The sequence below is a fragment of the Pseudorca crassidens genome, chromosome 7 (assembly GCF_039906515.1).
Source record: "Pseudorca crassidens isolate mPseCra1 chromosome 7, mPseCra1.hap1, whole genome shotgun sequence".
Taxonomy (NCBI): Eukaryota; Metazoa; Chordata; class Mammalia; order Artiodactyla; family Delphinidae; genus Pseudorca; species Pseudorca crassidens.
Genome location: NC_090302.1, coordinates 76082035 through 76106765, shown reverse-complemented (window position 1 = coordinate 76106765; position 24731 = coordinate 76082035). Strand labels below are relative to the sequence as shown.

General features: G+C 38.0%; 1 long non-coding RNA gene across 1 annotated transcript in view; it reads left to right on the top strand.

Annotated features, from left to right (window-relative positions):
• LOC137227087 (uncharacterized) overlaps positions 1–24731 on the top strand; it is an 891048-nt gene that overhangs the window by 777026 nt on the left and 89291 nt on the right. Inside the window, exon 5 of the long non-coding RNA XR_010944687.1 lies at positions 17295–17327. This is a non-coding gene — a long non-coding RNA (uncharacterized lncRNA). The remainder of the gene's footprint in view (positions 1–17294; positions 17328–24731) is intronic.

Below are 24731 nucleotides of genomic sequence, written 5' to 3'. Positions count from 1 at the left end.
GAGTTTAGTTCTTCTACCTTGTAATGAAATTAATACATTCTCAACCTGTGTTCATTTTACTAAAGGAAATGGCAAGGGGTTTGGGCTGAGAATTCTATTGTTAATTCTGTTCTTTCTTTTAGCTATGCCGTGCTCATTTGGAAAATGAACTGGATTATTTCCTTCACAGAGGCTTTTCTTTCTTAATAAGAATCTATGTGTATTGTATTGGGTAATAAAAATGAGCTTTAGGTACAGCTCAGGATCTAGAAATAATTTTTTTTTCTTACTTAGTACCTCTACCTACCTCCATAAATCTTCTGAGAGGTTTAGAAAACAAAAGATATCAAGGGAGGAAAGGTGATATTAATCAGTTACCTTGTATCTGCCTGCCTTCTTAACAAAAGAAATGTCTCTTTTCAAAAAGGCTATGATTTAGGTAAGATTATACATGCTGTATGATGAAAGGAAGGAGGGAATAAGATGAGAGAGGAGGTCATGGATGGAGGCAGGAAGATGGGAAGGAAGAGGTGGAGGAGAGAGAGAAAACATTGGCGGTAGGGTCAGTGGGGAAAAAAGAAAGGGCAGGAATCTTCCCTGTGATCTGTTTTGGTGATGGAGGAAGCAATCGCTATTTGATTTGTAAGCAGGAACTACATTTCATATCCCTGACAGCATTCAGAATTAGAGAATATTGCAGTGAATTCCTCAAAGGGAAAATTCATCAACTCTATGCAGAGTGAAACACTCCAAGAGATTTTTGGATTTGTCAATATGGCTTTGATACTCCATTGATTCTAAGGTTACTGGCTGGGTGCCCTCACTTTGGTGAATCAATTGATATCTTAGTCTTGGTTCTGCCAGAGAGAGACTCTGGTGCAAAGGTAATATATTCGGGAGTTAACCCTAAGAATCACTGGTGAGGAGTGAGACAAGGAATAGAAAGGCAGTAAAGGATGTAACCTCAACCAACTTAGCCTTCCTGGTAACTGGAGCTGAATTCTGGTGAGCTGAACTCTGGCAGCCAGCATGGGAAGACTTCTCTCAGAGTTCAACACCTAAGGGGCAGAGAATGTGTATATACCAACTCCCATTAGTCCTTATCCAACAGTTGCTTGGGAGGAGGGAATCAGTGCTAATTCTCTGTCGCCTCTGGCCTGCCTGCTACACGGCCCCGGCAATCTCCAAATAAAGCCATCGAGCAGAGGGATGGAAGTTGCTGGAAGATGGAAATCAGGCTGTGTTCCACGTGGTAAGGATCCATGTTAGCATCTGACAATCAGTCTTGCTTGGCATTCCACTCTATAGCTATTTATCTGCCTTTTGTTACTAACCACCACCCCTTCCCGTCTTAAGGATAAATGGTTGGTCTTGCCTTGTATTTCACTCTATTGCTGTTAATATGATCACCATGTCTTCCACGTTAAGGATAAAATTTGGACTTTTCATTGATTTGGCAATCAGCAAAACATCAGGTTTGAGCCAGAAGATGTAGGCTCCAGTCCTGTCTGGTCAGCTTCAGTTTCCTTGTCTATGAAAAGAGGATAATGTGATTTGCCCTGCTGAATTCCCAGGGTACCATAAGGACTTCATGAGCTAACAGAGAGAAAGTTTGCTCCACCAAATATCAGTAAATATCAGTTTTCTTATCCTGTGCTCTAGGATGTGAGCTCCCTGAGGGCAGTGTTTGTGCTTTGTTCATTGTGGTGTCCTCAGGGCCTAGAAGAGTGCCTCCTACATAGTAGGTTCAGCACGGATGTTAGAAATACTCATTAGAAGAAGGTAAACATTGGAGTAGATTGTCTTGAGTTCAGGTGTTAACTCAGCTACTTGCTGGCTGCTTTATTTCCGGCGAGGTTTTATTCTAAGAGACTTTTTCTGAAACTCGCCACTCAGATACCTTTCTCACAAAGTTGTCTTAAGAATTAAGATGGGCCCTAATGATAGATTCTCCCTCAATATGTGATTCAGTTTCACCCTTGGGGTGAGAATACCCTCTAACTAGAGTTGAAAAAAAATCATAACTTGTTAAACTACTCATTCATATTCTAATCATCAAATCCACATTTTATCGTTGAAAACAGTTGCAGTCATTCTATTGTGTTGATATTCTGCTCTGAGTTAATAGAAAATAACTCACTATAGAATTTTGTATTTGATTCCCAAATTTACATTTTTGCAACAAAGCTTTGAATAATTAAAAATGTATTAGATTAGGCTTATCTGTGGCTACTTTTGAAATATTCTCAAATTAATATTCATCAAGTACCTCACCTAGTATCATGCATACAGTGGGAACATACTGATAATAATGACTAAACATGAGAAAAGCTGAGGTGTTGTTTTATAGACACATAATTGTGGATTCAATGTAAGTAGGGCCTGCTTATTAAAATTCTTTTTCACCCTTAGATCTCCAGCACAGTGCAGTCCACCTGCCTACAGTAGGTACTTAATAAATATTGTATAAATTAATTAACTGTTTATTAGTATATTCAAAAATACTTATTGAGCACCTCCCTGTGCCAGGAAAGTGGCAGGCATCAATTAAGAACATAACAGCAATAGGAAAAAAAAAAAAAATGATTCCTAATTTTGGAAGGTCTCAAGTCTAGTGAGTGGTATAGACATTAAATAAACACACACACACACACACACACTTGCACACACATAAATAAATAGGGAATTATGAGTTGCAGTGAAAAGGACAAAGGAAAAGAACAAGGTGCAACAAGAGAGAAAAATAAGGCCCTTAGATGGAGAAGGCCTTTCTGAGGAAATGATAACTCAGAAATAAAAGGATAACAGATGATTCCCAACTGCCCCAATGCTCATCCCCCAGGCAGGAACCCAGGAACTGGATTTTTGAATCCAAGATAGTATCATCAATTTAAACACAGACCTGATTTCTAATGAGTAAAAACTGGGTCTATGCAAAGAGGCGTGAGGGAAATTTCTGATGAGATGAAAACATCTTATATCTTGATCAGTGTGGTAGTTATTATTTGAATTTATAAATTTGTCACAGTTCATTGATTTTACAGGTAAACTGTGTGAATTGTATTATACATACATTATACCAATATAAAGTTGATTTTAAAATAAATCTAGACTTAAGTTAATGGGTCAATAAGCAAGCAAACTAAAGATGAATTAGAATTATTCTGACAATTACCTGTATTTGTGTTTTAGTGGTTTTACATGTCTGAGAGTCGTATATTGTTAGATCAGTACCTGCATATAGATTACCTTTCCATCTGCAACAATAGTTCTTTCTGACTTGTCAAGTAATTCAGGCATCTTTTAAACTAATGCTGCCAAGATAGAAGAGCAAAGAAAAAAAGCTTTTTAAATGATGTGCTTAGCTTGGATTTTGTTTTTATACTTTGGCTGCATTTCTGAGGTTTTTATAGTGCAAGTGAATAATAACAAGAGCATCAATGATAATGCCTTTTGTTTATAAAATTCTTAGCTCTGAAGAACTAAATTGCTTTGCATTCATGTCTTCACTAAATCATTTCTACCTGAGAGAAGTCAAACAGGTATTATCCCCATTTTACAGGAAACTGGAGCACAGGAAGATTTAGGAGATAGCAGATGCATGATTATATCAAGGTCTACCAGGCTAGGATCATAAACTCCTTTGTGAAGGGTTTTCTTTTTTAATTTGTAACATTCAAAGGAAACCTTTTTCTACTCTGGTGTGCATGTGTCAACATTTTAATAGCAGGAGACCAATGGAAGCTGTTCATCAACACCAAAGCTGGAAAAATCTTCTGTGCCATTTTTTTATTACGTACTTGGTAGATTAGTACATAAAGTGATTTAACTAGATAATTATTAAATATATAAGGCTTCGGGGTGAACACCTATGATGCACGGATGTGAATTAAGATTTCACAGTAAAAAGGTTCTTCCATTGTTATCTGCCAAACAATTTGAAACCTGTTTGTGCTGAAAGAAATAGTTTAATTTGTCACCTGCTGGATTTGAACAACAAGGAGGCTATTCCTCGCGATGTGTGGCAGGTTGTAGAGGGTAAGGCAGAGACTGTGGAAGCAGTGACCCGAGGTAGAATACAGCTCAGGCATTTGCTAGCTTGGCAGTCTTGGGTCATCATGGAGATCTGTAAGGATTAAATAAATGTATGTAAAACACTAACATATTGTCTGGCAGATAGTAGACACTCAAAAACTTGGTAGCTAATATTAGTCAAATGGCTCATCAAGCTATAAAAACTGAGCTTGATTCTAATAAAAATAGAAAACAGATTGCTCAGTTACAAGAGACACAAATTTGTCCAGACCCCAAAAACATTTTTGATTGATTTATCAAATTAACTCAGGGCCTTTGACAACAGCAACGTTCCAAATCCTGACACAGGGAGAAAGGGGAATATGGAATGTGGAGCATGGTGCCAGGGATAAATTAGGACTTTATTTCATCTCGACTCAGAAATTTCTAGTGCCCTCCATAGGTAAATCAAAATAAAAAATTTATTCAACTGCACAATAAAATCTTAGACTTCTGTTGAATTTAACATAGTTTCTAGATTTTTCTAATTGCAGAGTTCTGGATGTATTGATCACAGTGTTTTTTTGGAGGTGGGGAACTGAGATGCTTGTTCTCTAGAAAGATGAATAGGCTCCCTGTTGGATGGTGCATCACTGAGTGAGGTTGACTGTGGAATCTTCTAGGAGATGGGGCAAAAGTTGGGGGTGATGATGTCTAGAGGTGCTGAGTAAGTGAAAATGATGCCTCTGTGCCATGGTTGTCATGCCCAGGGATCTGGGAACCTAAAGGGCTGTGCCTTTGCTTTAATGTAAATTACCAATAGGTCATCTATGCTCCAGAGAACGGCAAGAATATTTGCCATCCTTGAACCTTGACATTGAGTGTAGAAAGAAAAAAAATCCCCAGGAAATTTGGTAACCATAAGCAGGTTCTCATGTGTATTTTGCAGCCTACATTCATTCTACCTGGGGGATCCAAACAAGCCCTCAAGCCTAATGTTTAGTGTACAGTTGCTGAGCTTGATAAAGCATCTAAGTGAATGGCAGGAAAGAAATGTAAATTATACTTGGGTGAATCTACATTTGGCCCAACCATCAAACATTTATTGCATCAAAGAATTATTCAAGGAGTGTGAGTTTGGAGTAAAAAAATCACGAAACACACCAAAAATACCTTGAATAGCCACGTCCCATATGAGAAATCATGTATCATCAACCTCAATAATAACTAAAAGATATACATTAAAATCAAGAGTGAGATACAAGATTGGCAAAAATTAAAAGATGTGGAACAAACGGAATATTTAAAAGTCCATGGTTCAACTTAACAGATTTGGAAAACAGTTTGGCGTATGATAGTAAATGTGAACATAGGCATCCCTATTTTTCAGCACATCTACTCCTCGTGCTGTAAATCTAAGGGAAGCTATTCTTTATATGTCCCAGGACTCCTGAACCTGAATACTCATGCATGAATGTTAAGAGCAGCAATGTTTATAACGGCAAAATGCTGGGGAAATCCCAAATGCCATCAGCAGTGAAATAGAGGAAAAATGTTGTATATTCACATAATATAATACTCTCCAGCAATAAGAGTGAATAAAATACAGCTGCACAAGACAACATGAATCTATCTTAGGGACATAACCCTGAGAGAAAAAAAATCAAGTCTGGTTTCATAACCTTGAAAAACATGCAAAGTAGGATACTATGTTTGAGGATATTAACCAGTGTGGTAAACTGTAAAGAAGAATGAGGGAATGACAAAACATAAATTTGGTGTTTACAGTTGTCTTTGGAGTCAGGAGGGACAGTAGCTGGTATCAGTGATGGACATGTGAGGGCCTTAAAGGTGAAGGATGTGTCCTGTTGCTTATACTGGGAAGTAGGTACACAGTGCTTGTTATACTGTAAATCTTCATCCCTAACACAGTGTTTATAAACATTCTTACTGTATATTCAAGACTTAATTTTCTTCTAATTTGTTAACTCTGTAGATTCAAAACTTGCTTGATATCCTTCTTATTCCCATATAAAATATAAAAGCTTCATGTTTCCCTTTATCTTTGTTGAAATCAAAAATAATTATTTTGTGAAAGATTATTTTCACATTCATGAATTAGTCTAAGAAGCCCCTAGCATATAAAAAGACTATGTAGAATAGTTTGTTTTTAAAATGAGAAGCCTCATCTTGCAGAATACGTGACAGAAGTTCTCATATACCACACAAGGTGTTGCTCTCTTAGCTGAGGTGACTAGCTATGATTATTCCCAAACACAGGGTTTTTATGTCTTATTGGTTGAATATGTTGCAGGCATTTTTATTAAAGACATTATGTCTTCATTGAAATGACATTGATCAATAAAAAGTTTCCTCAGCTTTAGAATTATTCATTGGGTTATATATGTATCTGATCTTCCTTCAATATTATTTAAAGATGGGGAAGAAGATATGTGGAATTGTAGGGAACTATGAAGCAGAAGAAAATGGGGTAGACACACACATGCATTCAAGTCCCCCTTCTCGGGTAGTTAGTGTCTTTTAGCACAAATGAAGGTGCTAACTAGAAAACTAGCCTCTGTCACGTGCTCATCACTCTCAAAGGGCACATCCAGATTCAGCAGGATACATGTGGGCAGTCCTCGATCTCTGTGAGAACATTGTGTGTCCTTCCCCTTTAAGTGAGAGCTACAATGTATCTGATAACATCTTTGCTAAGGTAATCCTCAGGCAAGCAGAGGGTTATGTGTCATTGATGTGTTATGTGCAAGGTTTCCAATATTGAGTTGGGAAGAAAAGACACTTTATAATTGTTGATATCCCTCTCGAAGACAAATTATCTGTTAATATCATGTTGGAGTTCCCAGAAGGCCTAGCACTGTAGTATTTTATTAGTGATGTTCTGTAAGAAGATATATATTGAATTGTATTATTTCACTAAAAATAAAGTCCACACAGTTGCCAGAGATATGCAGGTTTCCCTAATAAATCCAAACTGTCATCCCTTTTTTTCTCCCTGGTCCATTTTCTTTTGACTTTTCTGAATCTGTGGCTAAGCCTTGTTGCCATTATCCAGAAAGGTAGGTTAATGAAACATGTGCATATATATTTGTTTATGATCAAATCTTGTTTTTTTTTTGAAAGAAACACAATTCATAGAGGATTTAGTACATTTGAGACTTCCAGGGAAGGATTATATTTTGAATATTTATCTTTTGCTCACTTCATTTCCTCTGCTTCATAATTTTCCCTAAGCTGCACATAGCTTCTTCCCAGCCACAAAACCTAATTTTGTTTGTCTAGAAAGAGGAAAACAGCATTATGAAGAGTAACGGTATTTGTGCTTTCTCTACACTTCTCAATTCAGAGTAGAGCCATGAAATGGACTATAGCAATCCCTGCCCCTCAACCCTCATTTATGGGTTCCCCTTACATAAAATTAACCTCTATGTGAATTTACTCCTGTGTAACTTTTTAACAGCTGTGAGAAAACTGAATCTAGTCTAGGCAAGGCAAGTGAATTTTGATTCACTTAAGGTAAAGTTAATTATGATCTAGAGGGAACTTGGAGCTGGGGGTATCAAATCAGGTGAAGCAATGGTATGGGCCTAGAGATTCTGAACACTGAGTCTTTAAGAGAATGGAAGGAAGGTAATGCTTCCTTTAAAATTGGCCTTAAAAACATATTCTTGATCATGTGAAATGTACTTCAATAGAGGACAACCTCCTAGAATTATTGTAGATGTGCCTCTCTATACACTTCCGTACACCAGCGCCTAACAGAGTGCATCACATAGTAGCCACTTAGTATATATTAATTGGATAAAAGAAGAATGCATACAATAAAATGGATCATATAAAAGAAACAAAAATCAGACCAACATCGGATTTTTCATATGCAACATTGGATGCAAGAAAACAGTGGACTGCTTTTAAAGTATTAAAAGCACTGAAGACCTAGTACTTGATAGCCAGCTAACTGTTATTTAAATGCAAGGATATGGTATTCTTTATCATACAAAGCCTCTGAAACTTTGCTAAAGACCCATGCCAGGAACAGTTTGCATAAATATTTAAATAAGAAAATAGGTAAATCTTAGGAGATGTTTTAAGAAATATATGATGTTTTAAAAGTTATTTTATTCTTTGTTAAAAACTGTAGTTTTAAAAATTGCTAAGAGAAAAGAAAAAGAATAAACATATCTAAACTGACACAAAATTAAAAGTCTGGTATGATAATACCATTATAACACCAAAATTAAAAGTCCAGAATGATAATACCAGGTATGCTTGGGGAGTAGAAGTCAGTGAATGTGATATGTGCTGAAGTGTTTGTTTTAAAAATAACGGAAAAAAACAAATAGGATAATTATTTTTTAAAGTATAATAGAGAAGATCAAATTGAAATGAAACAAAATGTGGAAACAGGTTCAAATATATCAATAACTACCATAAAAATTTAACTGAAAAAAAATCAAGCCCACATGATTAAATACAACATGATTATTTTTAAGTTAAAAACATCATACACATATGCATATATAAACATATTTTTACATGAATGCTTAGAGATGCAATAAAACTGTAAAATAGAAAGGAAAGGAAATGATAAATGTGAACTTCAGAATGCCGGTTGCCTGAAGAGATGGTTCATATGTTTGGGGTTGAGGAAGAGCATACTGTCAATTCTCTTATTTTTTGTGTTGACAGGGGGTTTGCTTATTACGTTATTAAAAATTACTATCTAAATATAGCTTTTGAATTATCTAACTACAGTTTACAATAGAAATCAGTAGTATAGTACTCTTTACTACTAATTTAATATTTGTACATTTCCACGTCATATTGTATAATGTTTTAGTGAATACGAAAACATATGAAAAGGCTTTCATAGGTGTAATCCTGCTCTCGAGACTTATAAACTTATTTTCTGCATTAGCACAAGATCATAGAATTTTCTACCCCAAATTCTTTTCCCACGAGAATTCTAGGCAAACCTAAACACCACAGGTGAAGTGGAAGAAAATGCATATACAAAACAGATGTATTTTCCAATTCAGAGCTTCCTTATATTAAAGTCCCTGTTTAATTAATTTCACACAGTGTTATCTGGTTGACTTACTCCCTCTCTCTAAACACCTCTGGGAATATCTGAAATACTGTACAGATGCTCTTACCTAGAATTACATTACTAAGTGTCATTAGCGTAAACCAAGATTCAACATTAATTTAGTGGTTGGGGTTTAGAGCTGACAAACCCCCTTTTTTCACTCACCTCCAAATTCCTGTTTAATGGCTTCATGCACTGGGATATTCTCTGTAGGGACTGCCTCCTTCCCAAGTGAGGACCCCCTGAGGAGCTTGACTTCCCACTCTCTGGAATCCACAGGTCTCCCCATGAGTCTCTACTGCCTTGAACATGCTGGCCTTTTTTGAAGACCTTCTTCCAACAAGTCCACATACTTCCTTTCCTAAGCCTTTCCCACACTGCACGGTCGTTTTGGGGAGATTAAGGAAGGGAAGAGAAAGCATTCCAGGTAGAGAAGGGGCTATATATAAAGACAAGAGGAATCCCAGAAATCTGGGATCTTATGCACAGAAAAGATTGGAGTCCTATAGTACTTCAACTTTAGAAATGAAAGGGTGAGTGCTGCGTGTAAGGTGGAAAGAGACCACCCACAAAGAGTGCACGCTAGAGTGAATAATCATCCCACAGCGGAAGAGGTGCAGATTAGGATTTTAACCAGGGGACTTGGTTACGGATTGGGTTTGAGGAAGATCAGTCTTAAGGCAGAGTAGAAGACCCCACCTCCAAACTGCTACCTTTTACCATAGGATTCCTTTGTTTTTTGTCAGGGGATGGGGGGGTCCTTTTTGTTCTAATTGTCATGTATGTAATAAATCTCCACAAATCCTGTTTGGAAAAAGGTGTGAAAAAAACCATGATAGTATGTATTTGGCGATTCCAAGGTATCAAGCACTTTAATTGCAGTTTCTCATTTAATCCTTACATTAGCCCAGTGAGGCAGATGCTATTTTATTACCACCTCCATTTTACAGATCAAGACCATGAAGCATAGGGGTCAACTAACTTGTCAAAGATCACACACCCAGTTGAGGTGTCATGCCAGAGCTGTCTAAAAGCAGAGCAAGTGTTCTTAACCACTACACTGTAGTGCTTTCCACGGAAATGTGCAGTGTGGCTTGTAGAACTTAATCACACTATGCCTATATGAGGATTTCAGGTATTGAGGAGTTGCAGATAGCACACGAATGAGCCCTGGGAGATTCAGGGCTTTGCTCCGAATATTGCTGATGTACAGCAAAGGAAATATAAAATGTGTTTACTTGGCTTTCAGCTAACTCTCCCTATGGATATCATTTCTGTCCTTAATATAAATGAACACCTATTAATGGTCTACAATGTGTTGTAGGCAGTTAGCTAAGCTCATTTAATATATAATTTATTGATGTGATTGTTTTACAAAGACATATCTAATGAGTGGGTGGACAATTGGGTGGACTCTGGCAGAAGGTAACAATTTCCTTTTAAAGCCTTTATAGTCTAAGACTAATGAGGACCTTTAAAATAGCTGACCTTCTTTGAAAAGATCATTGCCTTCCTTTGTTCTTAATGATGCCCATTCGGACGTTAAGTATGGTCTTGTACATTTGATATATACGCATGTACTCTCAAGCCCAAATTGGAAAGGACACATTTAAATTCCATACAAACATAGTTATAATTATTCCCTGAGATCTGCTACCTACAAGCAGAGCCACACCCAGCTCCAGGTTACATAGCATATCAACAGCTTCAAACTCAGCAACCAGTGGGGCCTGGAATTATTCTTGCCGCCTTTGGCACACAAATACCCACAGACTCACATCTTTTCCCTATTTCTACCATGTTAATCAAAACTCTGCAACTGAATTTCTAGTTGTTTTTCTTGGGGGGTGGGGGTTGGGTTTGGGTTTGGGTTTTTGGTTTTTTTTGTTTTTTGTTTTTGTTTTTGCTCTGCAGTTTCCTCCCAGACTTGATACAATCCACTTCTCAGTTGTTCATTAACTAGGGCCCCAAGAAAGTTGATGGCCTCCTCTCTGAAAGTCCAAACACCATTCTATATAGTCATCATCACTGTCAGCGATCCTGTTCTGAACGACATCATTTTCTACCCACCAATGCTGGGCTTTCTTGGATATTGACTAAAATCAGGATGGAGTTTACCATGTTCCTTTGGGCCATGTATAGAGGAAGCCTCTGGCTCTGAGAAAGAAAGAATACACATCCAGGGGCAGAACCCTAGTCACACCTAGCCCCCGCTCCCTATTTTTTCTCATGAGCCTGAGTTGCTGTGGAGCCAACATGCCTCATTCATGTGAAACACACGTTCACTCCTGCTTCTCTCTTCCCACCCAATTCTTAGTATTTCGTGCTTATTTTGAGCCTGTACTGCTCTCCTATCTTTCATCTCCAGTCCATCCTACATATCTCTGTCAAATTGATCTTCCCAGAATTTCACTTTGTTTATGCTGCCCCTTTTCAAAAAGACTTCATAGCTTCCTGTTGTCTGAAATAAGCTAAAAACTTTTAAGTCTGACATAGAATACCCTTCACAATATAGTGTTTTTAGTCTGTCTAGATATTTCCTCTGTACTTCCTCACTCCAACCCCATATACTTATCCAACTTGACTGGTCTTTATTCTCTAATCACTCACCTTGACTCTTCTCCATAAGCTCAACCCCCTATTTCTTCATCTGTTTCCATTTACGAGTTTTTCAAGGCCTTTTCCTCCAAGAGGCTTCCTTTTTTACAGAATCTTACAGTTGACAGAAACCTTTGAGGTCATTGAGTCCAATAATTTGTTTCATGATTTGCTCCCTTCCAAAATATGCTTTGTTAATGGTCACCTAATTTCTGTCTGGTGACAGGGAAATTGATACCAGGGCTAAGTCTGTGTCCTACCTGTATATTGTCAGTGTCCGGTACATTTTAGAAACATTATATTTGCTTGAAACATATTTTCTAAATGAATGAATAAATGAATGAATGACTATCTCTTGAGGCAGGTGTCAGCAGACTTTTTCTGTAAGTGGTCATGCAGTAAATACATGTGGCTTGGTGGGCTGTGTGGTCTCTGTCACAGCTACTTAACTCTGCTACTGTAGCAGTAAAACAGACATAAACAATGTGTAAATAAAGAGCATAGACTTGGTGGCCAGATCTGGCAGCCTGTAATTTGCTAACTTTTGTCTTAAGGCACAAACCATCTTGACGGTGTTTAGTGTTCTTCCTCACGTTATCAATACTTAAAATATCTCTAGCTAAAATTTTATGATGCTTATTCAGATGTTCCAAAACAACTTGCATGCTTCCTCTGATCATGTTCAATTCTTTCAGCCATTTCCTATATTATTTTGATTTTCTTCACTAACTTAGCCTTTCACCCATATTGTGTTCCATTTGTTTGCGGATCTCATAAAATCTGGTATCCAAAACAAAAAGCAATACTCCATATTGAAATGACAACAGGAAAGTAATGCAGGCTCATTTCCTACCTTCCTCTGTATGCTACAGGTGTAATAATAAAGCTTGCCATGGTATTAGTGTATGGGGGAGACACATCACATTGCCTGTTGATTCAGAACTCATACTGCAGCTCTATACTCTTATCTAAACCATTCTATATTAAGTAGTGTTATCTAAACCATTCTATATTAAGTAGTGTTATCTAAACCATTCTATATTAAGTAGTGCTATCTAAACCATTCTATATTAAATAGGAGAGGGAGTGGGGACTGAGTACAGAATCTCATATTTTTTATTATACCGCTTTCTTATTTTATTTAAAAAAATGATATTAAGGACTAGTTTATAAATAATGAAATACCTATAATGATGGTCATCAAATGCATTGTGTTACCTTTAGTTCATCACTCAGTTAATTGGGATCTTTGTCCCATCCAGTTCTCTCGCTCATTTTATCTTTCCACCTATGTACTCATTTACTCATGCCAAGATATTTATCAGTTGTTTACCACATGCTGGTTACTATGCCAGGCACCAGAGACTCTTCTTCAAGGTATAGCAACTATTTCCTGCCTCACTGTGGCAGGTTAGGTACGTTTCTTGGAACTTCCTTGTCTCAGTTTATCTGATTTTGTCTTGTGTTTATTTATCACGCTAAGCACTTAATGCAGTATTGCTGTGGAATAACATGAGTAAACCAATCATGCCAAGTACGTTTAAATAGAAGAGTGTAATGGTGTCACCCAGAATTAAGAATAAGTGATGTGGAATTTCTTCAGGAACAGTTTCGAGAGATATAATGATTTCCAGACAAGAGACTACAGAGAGGTGATGACCACTGAGTTGAACCATTCACTGGTTGTAAAGTCCTAACTGCATTCTCTCAAAATTACATAGAATTAGGTAACTTCTGCATTCTGATTGTAAAGCTTGCCTGAAGTAATATTTTACTGGACCGTAAATTGTTCTGACTACATTTCATGCCTGATAAAATCCTTACATTTTATGGTAGAAAATGTAAGCCTTTGTTCTGTAACTAATCCTTCAAGTTTTCTGAAACAGAGCTGTTTTGAATTTTTTTCCTAGAAAATGGCATGATTAAAAGTATACTGTTCTTTGAAAATAGGCTAACATAATTAGGAATTTTGGTCAAACTAACCAAGTTAGTCTTGACTTATATTTTATAGAATAGATATACACACATATATGCATATATATTTTAATATAATATTATAAATTAGTAAATATGTATATATATTTCTGTATCTACTAATTTATCTCAGTCTGGAATTCAAGGGGTATAAATATATTAGTTTAATGTTCCAATGGCAGTATAATTATAGCTATTGGGTAACACTGAAGAATGCTTTCTGACTTACAAGCTTAAACATATCATTATGAACTGTGTTTACTGTCTAGACAAAAATATGTTGAAAATGAGAGTAAACTGTTCTTTATGGGAGATGGGAATATATAATGAACAGGATATGGACTTTAGAGCCGGCCGTATCTGTGTTCAGTTCTCATCTCCATGGCTTCTGAATTTTAGATTCTTGCTTTATGTCAGTTTTCTTGACAGACTCTGAGATGGAGCTTTTGATGTAGGAACTTTGTTGAGGGGTGTGCTTGGGATGAATATTGTTATAGGTGTCCCAGATAGAGAAAGGGGGGCCCGGCCTTTGTACCCATCTATCGATCAGTCATTAGATGTGAGCTGCCTGTGGGAAGGTGACTTATCTCAGGTAAAGCAGTTACCTTTGGTGGAAGGAGGAAAATGCCCAGAGAAAGAGTCAGCTGTGAGCCACCAGGAGCCAACACTTCAGGCAGCTGGGGGGTGAGAGCCTTGTCCTGAAGGAGGATCTGGGTAATGTCCTGCAGCATCTACCACGTTCATTCCTGTGACGCTTGGCTCTTCATGCTTCCTGTAATAAGTTTCATGCTTCCTGTAATAAGTTTATTGCATCTTGGAACAGCTTCTTCAGGATCCTAGTAAGTCACCTTTTCTGGCAGAGCCTCCAAGAGGAAGGTTAGAACTACAGCCCCTGCCAGTGCCGTTAGTCTCAAGGCCACAGCGGATACCTATTGTCTTCCTATTTTTTTCTCTCTTCTCCCACACGTTTTAGAATTCCCTCATCCTTAGCCAGCACCTCTACTGATCTACATGGCTTACCTTGGGGGTGGAACAGGCCATTACTAAGGGTTCTGAACCCCTCCTCACCATTCCCTTCTCAGGCCATGGCTACTGCACTTGTCTATTGATTATCAAAAACAAGGAAATACCAAGAAATTCCCTATAAATCACCTGGATGCTAGAAATTCTTCCCTGCCCTTGTTGTCCGGCAGCACCTCCACCTGCTCATCAGTTTTCCCCGATAGTATTATGACTCCCCTCCTTTCTGCTAGTCTCCTGGCACAAGGAGCCCAACGTGATTGGGTGTAAGGTGTATCCTAAAGTTCAATGAGACTCCTACTGTGTCCTCTCATGGAAGCACCCTTCCTCTGAAAACCAGGATGTCTGGATTCACAGAGCCTAAATTTGTGGGACAGAATGCACAGATTCCCCACTTAGGGCCCTGGGAGTGATGTCAGTTTCGACCACTTCTGCTTCCTCCCCTTGGTCTCTAGGCTGTGTATTCTGTCTATTAGGGATGCAGTACCAAAGAATGGTCATTGATTTAGCGTGTTTCCCACGTCCTTTAAATGGCACCCGTGGTTGCAGCACGTCATCTCCAAGCTGGCGCTTCAGCCACACCTCCAAGCGCTGTTCCATGTGTCTGTCAGGTCAGCCGCTTCTGGCTCATGCAGTATGTGTCAGGGTGAGTGGATCCCATGATTATGTATCTATTGCTGACATCCAAAGTATTTCGGTCTAAGGTAATATTATGCAGTATCATGTACTGATGGAGCTGATACTCTCTAGGTCCTTGGACCGTGGTGCTGAACAAGGCCCTACAGGCAGATAAGCAAACCTTTATTTAGAATTGGTTTTAGTTGTAGTCAAAATGAATCACTACTCCTGAGGTGGAAGAGGTCCAGTGTCATAATCAGCTTTCCATCAAGTGGCTGGTGGGTCTCCCCTAGGATCGTGCTTTAATTGAGGCTCAGCACTGATCTCTGTTACTGTCTGGGTGGGCAGCTCATCAGCCTTTGCACGTGTGGGGAAACAGAAATATATATTGATACTATGTGGCCTGTATGAAATAGATGCGCTCTACTGAAAGAATGAAGGGAAGGTTATTCTGAGGCTTAAAAAGAAATATAGGAGGACAGTGGAACTTCTTGGGCAGGGATCAGAAGCATAGTAAAGCCGAGAGAAGGACCAAGACTAGATCCTGGAAGTATTCAAGCTGCATAAGATGGTGGTAAGCCAGTGACTAGAATGTAGTCTACTAAAAAAATCACTAATTTATATATTTATTATTCTTCCTTTTTAAATTTCCTGTTTTATTTGCCCTTAATTTCTGAGGTTCTGTTTAATCTTCATTTCTTTTTGATTGACTCGTCAATTTTGCAAGTTAGAAGAACAGAGAGCAACTTGGAAAATCTGGGCAAATTAATCACTTCAGGTGTAACTCGTTTTCCTTATTTGTAAAATTGAAGTAAAAATACTTGGAGTGTTACGGGATATAAAAAAATATAAAGTACTATACATGGTAGGTCCTCAATCATTGCTTCCCAATATTGAAAAAATCCTAAACAATCACTGCTGAATTCTTAAGGAAGAAAGGATAGGCCTCCCATCTTTGTTTGGGGCACTGGTTGTAGAGATCTGGCAAAGTGGAAATAAGGCAGATAGATAAGAAGAGTTAGTAGAGATGCACTTCCCATCTACCTAGGGGCTCACATAACTAGAGTTTTCAGTGACTGACCTGGAATTTTGTTTCTTTTTCTAAATAGTATAATTTTGTGTTTATTTTGGGGTGTTCTTGATTTACTAGCTGTGTCATATTAGGTAAACTCCTCAATATTTCTGAACCTTATAAAATTGTGATAAAAATATTAATTACCAGAATACATATCTGAGATCCCAACAGGATATTTTATTTCAGTGTTTTTCTCTCACCTCCTCATTCCTCAAAGAGAACAATGACTAGAAAACATTGGTTGGGTAAATACTGCATTATCATAATTACAATTTCCCTGAGAAAAGTGGCTTGCAGTTTGAATATTCAGCATCATAATTACAATTTCCATAAGGAATGTAGAACAGTTATTATAAACAACACAATAATCACTTGGTCCATAAGGGAGAACAGATTATAGGGGGAGTGAGGAGAGAGAAGAAGCAAGAGCCTGTGTTCTAATCAGCATTCAAGAGTAAAAATTCAGAACCTGAGAATACATTGTAATAGTCTCTTAAGATACTCTTGTCTGAATTTATCGAACAATCTTATCATCATGGCGCATTTCCATGGGTTGATTAAGTTCTGCCTGTGTATTTTTTCCTTATAGCTAATTTAGTTTTATCATTTTTATTAAACATCCTCCCTGTATCTTTCCTCATTGTCATTCATAATTGCTGTGCCCCCAAGAAATTTTAAAAAAAGCAAACTCACAAAATAGAAAAAGCACGAAATATTTTAAAAACAGTTTAAGAGGAGAAAAAGTTTTATCAGAGTATTTCTCTCTTCACAGTTAAGTGTATCTCCTTTGTCAAGGGAAAAAGGTAAAAGTTTTTTTTTTTAAATGCTCTTTTTACTGCTGTTGCCTTAATTGGCTTTCACTTAAATTTCCTTTTTTTTTTTTTCCTGTCTTTTTTATTTTTGTAGGTGAGATGAGAAAAACAGAATGCAGCTTTCAAGGTTGGTACTTTCCATGATGTTTTAAAAACCTCTCGTTAATATGAAACAATATGAAAAAAGCAGAGCAAAATATGTCCTTAGCTTTTCGCAGAGAGCGATTAGAGGACATTATGCTTTTATTTTCCTCGCTCATGGATGGAAAAATACAACACAGATTGTTACAAAATGCAATATAGCAATCAAATATATCTGATTCAGTACTTGACAAAACTGTAAAATTGTACATATTCAGTATTTTTCCACTTCATTCATCATTCCATCCATCTACCATTCATATATATTTTCAGTGAATACTTACTACATACATGTAGTGTGCAAGACCCCATCACCTGATTTTCCTCTCTTCATACCTTGTTTGGCTGACCTTCGCCGTATTCCCAATCCCACGCATTTTTCCAATGCTCCTTGATATCTCTGACAAAAAACCTTCACCTATTGTCACAGGTCTTCAATTTAACTTGCTGTATCTGATAAATGAGCCGTGTTTCCACCACATTGCTCATCTAATATATGCTCAGATATGTCTACTCCCAAATAATTGAGGCGAGAGGAAACCATTAGTGTGACAATGAGAAAATGACTCCTGTCTACATAATAGTAAACTATATAATGTCTTTTACTATTGTGTGAGATGTATTACTATATATAGATTACTGTCGCATAGTTTAGTAGTAATCAATGTATTGTAATCTAGAATATCAGTTATCTTTTCTCAAAATTCTAGTTGTAGGTCTTCTTTCCCTATACCTTTTAAGCAATCTTAAGACTTTCTGACCAAGAACAAGCGTGTTACCACTGTACATTTTAAACAAGCAAAGCATTCCAGACCCACATGAAATGGCTCTTTGTAAGAATGGCAGTGGTAGATTGAAGCAAACTTCATGGGACGCAAAGATTGAAAATTTTCTGCTGAGCATGGTTAGTAAATGGAAATTAATAGCAGAGTACTCATACTAACTTAAGATGGATAAATATTGTTTTAATTTGGGGGACTGTTTTATTTTAATGAGCATTATTACACTTACTTAAAAAAAAGACTTTCTCATTTTCCTTACTAACATTGATTTCCCGTAAAGCATTTTTTAAAAATAAAGTCTTGAGGTCCTCAACAGAAAATTCTGCTACCAGAGAGGTTTTCAGAAATATAACTGTCGTAATTGGGAAGGGACTCTAGTGACTACCTGCCAATCTAATTTGATTCATTTAATCTAAAGCAGTCTAAGTTATCTCAGCCATCAATCTGTGTAATTATAATACATACTGGGAGGCAGTGAGTAGCATTTGAGACGTTGGGCTCTAAAATCAGAGTGCCTGAGTTTGAATCCTGTATACCCATTTGTGTGTTGGGCCAGCTTGTTAACATCTCTAATCCCTGATTTCTTCAGTTGTAAAATGAAAGAAATGAGACGACTTGCTTCATAAGGTTGTTGGGGAATAAATGAGATGATGTATTTACAAATCACGTTGGCATATTGTAAGAACGCAGTAAATGGTAGTTGCCGTTATTACTACTTTGCTATTATTACTGTTATTGTAAAGCATTATTATTAGGGGCAGGCAACAGCTTCACTTCTCTGAAATAAACTTCTCTCAGGGACATGATCTTTCATTTTCACCATCAGAGATGTATTCAGTATATGGTCACATTTTGTTGCATGTGAAAGTATAAATAACCTGGGATTGTCTATCAAATTATGCCATCTTCTTGTAGCAAACTGCATCTACTTTTTTTCTAAATATAAGATTTTGATAAATATCACTAAGGTGAGGGAAGTCAGCAATTTGAGTGATTGCTGAGGGGGAGGAGAAGGGAATCAGTAATAGCAAGGAGGAAGTCACTGGAAGGAGAGGTTTGGTGTCAACTTCCAAGTCTTGCTCAGATGGAAACTAGCACTGTCTGTGCCTTTGTGTGCAGAGAGTGCCTTCGCTCATGGTGATGTGACGCTTGACAGATGGAGGGGAGGTTGCTGCAGATTGGTGGCAGAGAGGAAACCTTCAGGAAAGGTTGGCAGTCATTCTTCCATGGCAATAAAAGTGGTAGGAAATCTGCAGGGCAGAGCAGAAGAGCAATATAGAGGGATGCAACTAGAGCCCCTACCTCTTGGTGAGATCTGCAGAGTGTTTTGTGTATGTGTCGTCCGTGTACGTTAGAGTAGAAGAGGAAAGCCATCCCTCCCTCTGTTAAGACTGGTCAGTGACCCCAGCCCAGGTTGCCAATATGCAAAGGCCATCCAACAGCAGCCTCTTGGTGTTGGAGCTTGTGGTGAGCCCAAAGGCAAAGGGGTCTGAGTGAAAAGATCCTGCTTTGTTCAGCCTCTCTGGGCGAGGCAGCAGACACTTCAGAGTCCACTAGACCGGGGGCATAAGGAAGGGGAGGAAGGGAGATTTGCCAGCTTCCCACACAAGCCCTTGGATTTATTTTGACACATGTTCTGGCAAGTATGTAAGCATGTTAAACTTCGACTGTTTATAGGGAAAAAGCCCCGTCTGATGCACTGGGGAAAAAATGGCACTTCTAATTCAGTGTCACAGAAATTGCCAGGTATTTCGTAATCCAAGTAAAGCAGGATAGTACTAAAGTTTCTTAATCTGGCCTCTGAGTTAGCAGGATCCCAAACCTAATTTATAAACATACCTAGATGAAGGGGTATAGTGCAGCTCTGCAATAGCAAGCGTTCTTACCCATAAGGGTCTGAAACATCACTGGGTTGACATGTAATTATCAGTCTCCAGACTGACTCCACAGTAAATGGTAAAACAATTATCTCTAATCCTGTGAAAAGTACAATGGTTAATAAGAAATTAAAAGAAAATAATCTTGATGGCTCCAGACCCACCTCCAGCAAATACTTACATATTTCACTGAACCTACCTATGACACCCAGTCTTTTCCTACATTATCCAATGGGTACTTTGCCACTTATATACACTGTAGATGTTTCTCATGGCTTGTGCTATCCACTGCAGGTCTACTCATGCCCTTCTGGTGAAAGGAAATCACAGACTTGTAGATCTAAAAAATACTTTAACTAATATTCATTTTAGCTTTTTTATCCTTCAGATAATGAAATTCAGGCTCACAGAAGTTAAGCAAACTGTCCTAAGTCATAGAATGACCAGTGTCCGAATAAGGACCATGATCACGTTGCTTTACTCATTCCTTACCATGGACCACCCCAGACTGCTCGGTGAATAAGACAGGAAGGTCTTGTTTGGGACGGAAACTGTTTCTGAAACACTGCATTCTGTACCATCCTGTTGCCTGACATTGTCATTCACCTTCCATTGTTAAGTCCTTCTCAAAGGGTCTTACTCCCCTGACTATATCAGGAATTCCATAAGGGTGGAGCTCATGGCTTCGATTTCTTTGTATTTTTACCATATTTATAAGGTTATAAATAAGGAAATATTGTACAGTTTATTTTGATTCTAAGCCTGTCAAGAGCACTGAACCCCTCCCTGTCTTCTTCAGTGAGTTCCATTTACATTATTTGTAGAAGACCCTCCCCCACGAAGGTGACCAGAAAGCACTGTGTTTTGTTTTGGGTTTAGGGTTGTTTGGAGGTTTGTTTTTTCTTTTTCCAACTCTGCTACAGGATTAGAGAAAGAATAAATGTAGCAAAAAATCAACTCGTTGAAACGGTGTGTGCTTGCATATGTATATATTTCAGGACATGAATGTAGGGAAGGTGGTCAAAAAGAAATGCCTAATCCATTCCATTTAGCTGGGTTTACTTGGGCTTAATGATTTACAGGCTGAACCGTTTGAGGGACTGTTGAGGATAGAGAAAGCCTATTGAAAATGTGAATATATGTTTGAGCAGATAGCAAGGAGGGTCCAGAGGCTAAATATTAGAATGAATGGGCTCATTGTTTTAAATACAGGAGAAAGGTTACAAATTTTAAAAAAACTAATTTCCTTTTTATTACAGATTCTAAATCTAATTTCCCTTTGTTCTTCCTGTGTATCTGAAAATAGGATGTAGGTCTTATTTCCATGTCAGACCTCTTTAACATTTTCACACTGGGAGCGTTGTTTGGATTTGAGTACCATAAATTTAGAAGGCTATAAAAAACCTATTTTGCTCTGCTTCTAAATAGGGTGTCATTCAAAAAGCACAGATTAGATAATGATTATTAATTAAAGAGAATTCTAACGTTCACTTGACTCTTTCATAGATCATTTAAGGCGATCAGATTTATAACTCACAGAAACCCTTTCCATAATTCCCTTTCTCCATCTCTCCATTTATTTACACCATGCAGTATTTCAAATCTTCTCACATGTAAAAACATTAAACTTCCCTTATGCCCCAGTTCTTGCAGTTTTGTTGTGTATATCTCTTTCCCCTTTTCCAACATTTTATTATGTAGTTAAACCTAGTCTCTCCGCCTAAAACCTTCCCTCTTGTCTCTCTCATCACTCTGGTTTTATCTTGACACATTATCCAGATATTTCAATGAGAAACTAAAAACAAGGCAGATTGTGGAAATGCTAATGGTACTCACAGGTTAGTAAATCTTGTCCCAGCCATATATATTCTGTATATTAATATACATATATGCATATACACTATGTGTACACTTATATACATGTACGGTAATGAGGATGGTGATGGACTCAAAATTACGCTTAGTAGCAGTTCGGCCGAGGCAGTATGCATAGTGGAGAGAGAAATGGATTCACTTCTAGCTGAATTCGGTGATGAGGCATTATTAGTGTATTACTATTATTATAGCATTGCTAAATTTAAAGGTACATTTTAATATTAGCAATTGTGTAATTTACTCTAGCTTTAAATCCTGGTCTCACCTTGGGAAGACCTTGGGAAATTTTTCTCTTTTCTTGTTATTTTTTCCTGGTTTGTTTGCTCATTTATTGATTTTTATTTTTACTTTCTTCATAAAGGAGCTTAGTCAAGTGAATGATCCCAGTTTAACATGTGACAAAAAGCAATGAGTCCTCCAACATCCATTTCCACTTGGCTCTTAAAGGAGCTGCGAAGTGTGTTAGCTGTTTTGTTTTCGAATACCTGAAGGAGTCTCAGGTGGAAGAGAGATGTGATTAAGCTGTGGTGCCAGGTGATAACATAAGAAGCCAGAAGGCTCAAGGAAGCAAATCCAGCTCAACGTAAGGAGGAAGGTTACTATAAAACATGCTGTCCCAAAGCACAGGTAGCTTGTAAGTTCCCCCATGGTAGCCTTTCCAGCATAGCCTGAGAATCATGTAATACGGGTGAAATATAGAGGAAATGCTAAAATTGAGGGGTCGACCAGGTAACGTTCCAGGTTCTTCTTTCCTACAGACCTGATGATGCTATGTCCTGTGTCTACTCCAGAAATGCAGAGACCACCAGGGAAGCAGTCTGTAATTATTATTAGTTCAGTAGCTGCAGAGATTACAAGAGAAGGCAACAGGCTTTGACTGCTTTAAGCAGAAAGAAAAATATAAAAAGCAGATTTGCAGCGATCTCAGCCAGATTTGACCCCAGATTTAACAGTGGGAAAAAGTTCGAAGACCCGCATGAACTTCAAGGGAGAGCTTCTAACATCTCATTTGAAAGCAGTGCAGCTCTCCTGGAAAAGGACTGACTCGGGGCTCATTTTTACTATGGAATCTATGCTTTCTTCGTCACACACACAAGCAGACCCTGATTTGTATATATCCTCTGCCTGGGCATACCCTTCTTTTTTCTCTTCCCTTTTGTCTCAGGCTTCTGGGTTAGTCTCAAACTAGGTGCATTTCCCATAGGCTGAAGAGGAGGGAAAAACAGAAAATACTCCTGACTGATGGGAACTTTGCTCTTAGCTCTTGTTCTGATTCCTTAACTCTGAAAGGGAAGATTAAACTCCCACACAGGTGAAAAAACCCTACCCCAAACTACTCTTCACTTCCTGTGGCCTCATCTCCCTGCTCTCCCCAGCTTAGCTTTCTCCCAAGTCCCCTCAATTACCTTCCTTCTCCTCGCCTGCTACCTCTGCATCAACCCTCAACCAGGCCAGCCGGAAGCCCTTTTTAGGATAGCACTGTGGCTGCAGCGTCGTGTATCATAGGATGTTGCAGATTTCGCCTTCCAGTAATGGTCCTTCTTGTTTCACTATGAAGCCTGTTTGAAGATAGGGACCACCTCTGCGGCCCAGATCCAGCTCTTAGCTTTGAGCCATATTTCTATTGGCCATCTCATTCCTAGGCAATTAATTCCAGTTAATTAATTCCAATTAATTTTCACATTCTGATCCAGGTAGCATTCAATCTTCTGTCCTGTTCTTCTCCTACCAAGCTACCTTTGTTCCAGCCACACTAAGCTCTTCACATTCTCTCTCTATTAAGAAGGTCCTTCCCTCTTATCTCCTCCCTGGCGCACACTGACTACTGGAACTCAAATATCTCTTCCTCCTCTGTGAAATCTTCTCATACGTTCCTCTTCAAACTTAGAGAGGAATGTCTGTGTGTTCCCAGGACATTTGGCTCATACTTACATCACAGCACTTAACATGTTGTGTTACAATTTATGGTTTTTGTAAGTTTACCTTTCCTACTTGTTTTCCCAAATGAAAGCATCCTTTTTCTTTTTGGTATTCACAGTACCTAGCATAGTGTGTGATTCGTAGCAAGAATTCGATAGATGTTATTTGAACGAATGAAATAAATAAGTAAATGAATGAGAATATATACTGTAATGTGTGCCTTTTTAAACAACTGATCTAGAGAATTAGCTGCTAACAGAGAACACTTCAGTAAGCATCTTGAACATCTGGACAATTGTAATGCAAAATATTTACTTAGAAGGCAAAGAGATAGTCGTTGTGCCCTGAGGAAATATAAAAGAATTTTTGTTTCAAGGAAAATTACATCGGAGAAAAACCTGTCTACAGTACAAGAGACTAAGTTTGTATCTTCGGGGACATTCTCTTGTCTTTTTATATTACAAGAGTGAACAAGATTTAAACCATGCAGCCAGTGTGATGATGTTGCCAGACAGCTAATAAAGAGGAAGATTAGAGAGTTGTATAAAATGGCAGGTGCCTTGGCTGAGTCCCCGTCTTAGACATTAAACACAGAACAAAGTGATGCTGTTTCCTGAGGACCACCAAAAGTGCATGATGGCCGCTTCAGCAGCATGGTGCCATTTTGACTGTGGTATTCATCTTACCTTGTGTTCCAGTTTGAAAACAATATAGAGGAAAAATGAAGCAAACAGCAGTAGATGGTTCTCAGAACAGAGAGACAGTATCTTTACAAAACCAAACTCTGCACAAAAGAATGAAAAATTATTTCCACTTAGTCATTGACCATACATCCTTTGCTCTCATAAAATAAACTATAACATCTAATTATGTAGAGCATCTAAAAGAGTCAGAGGGAGCCTACATTCTACAGTTCACTTCATACTTCAGTCTCTC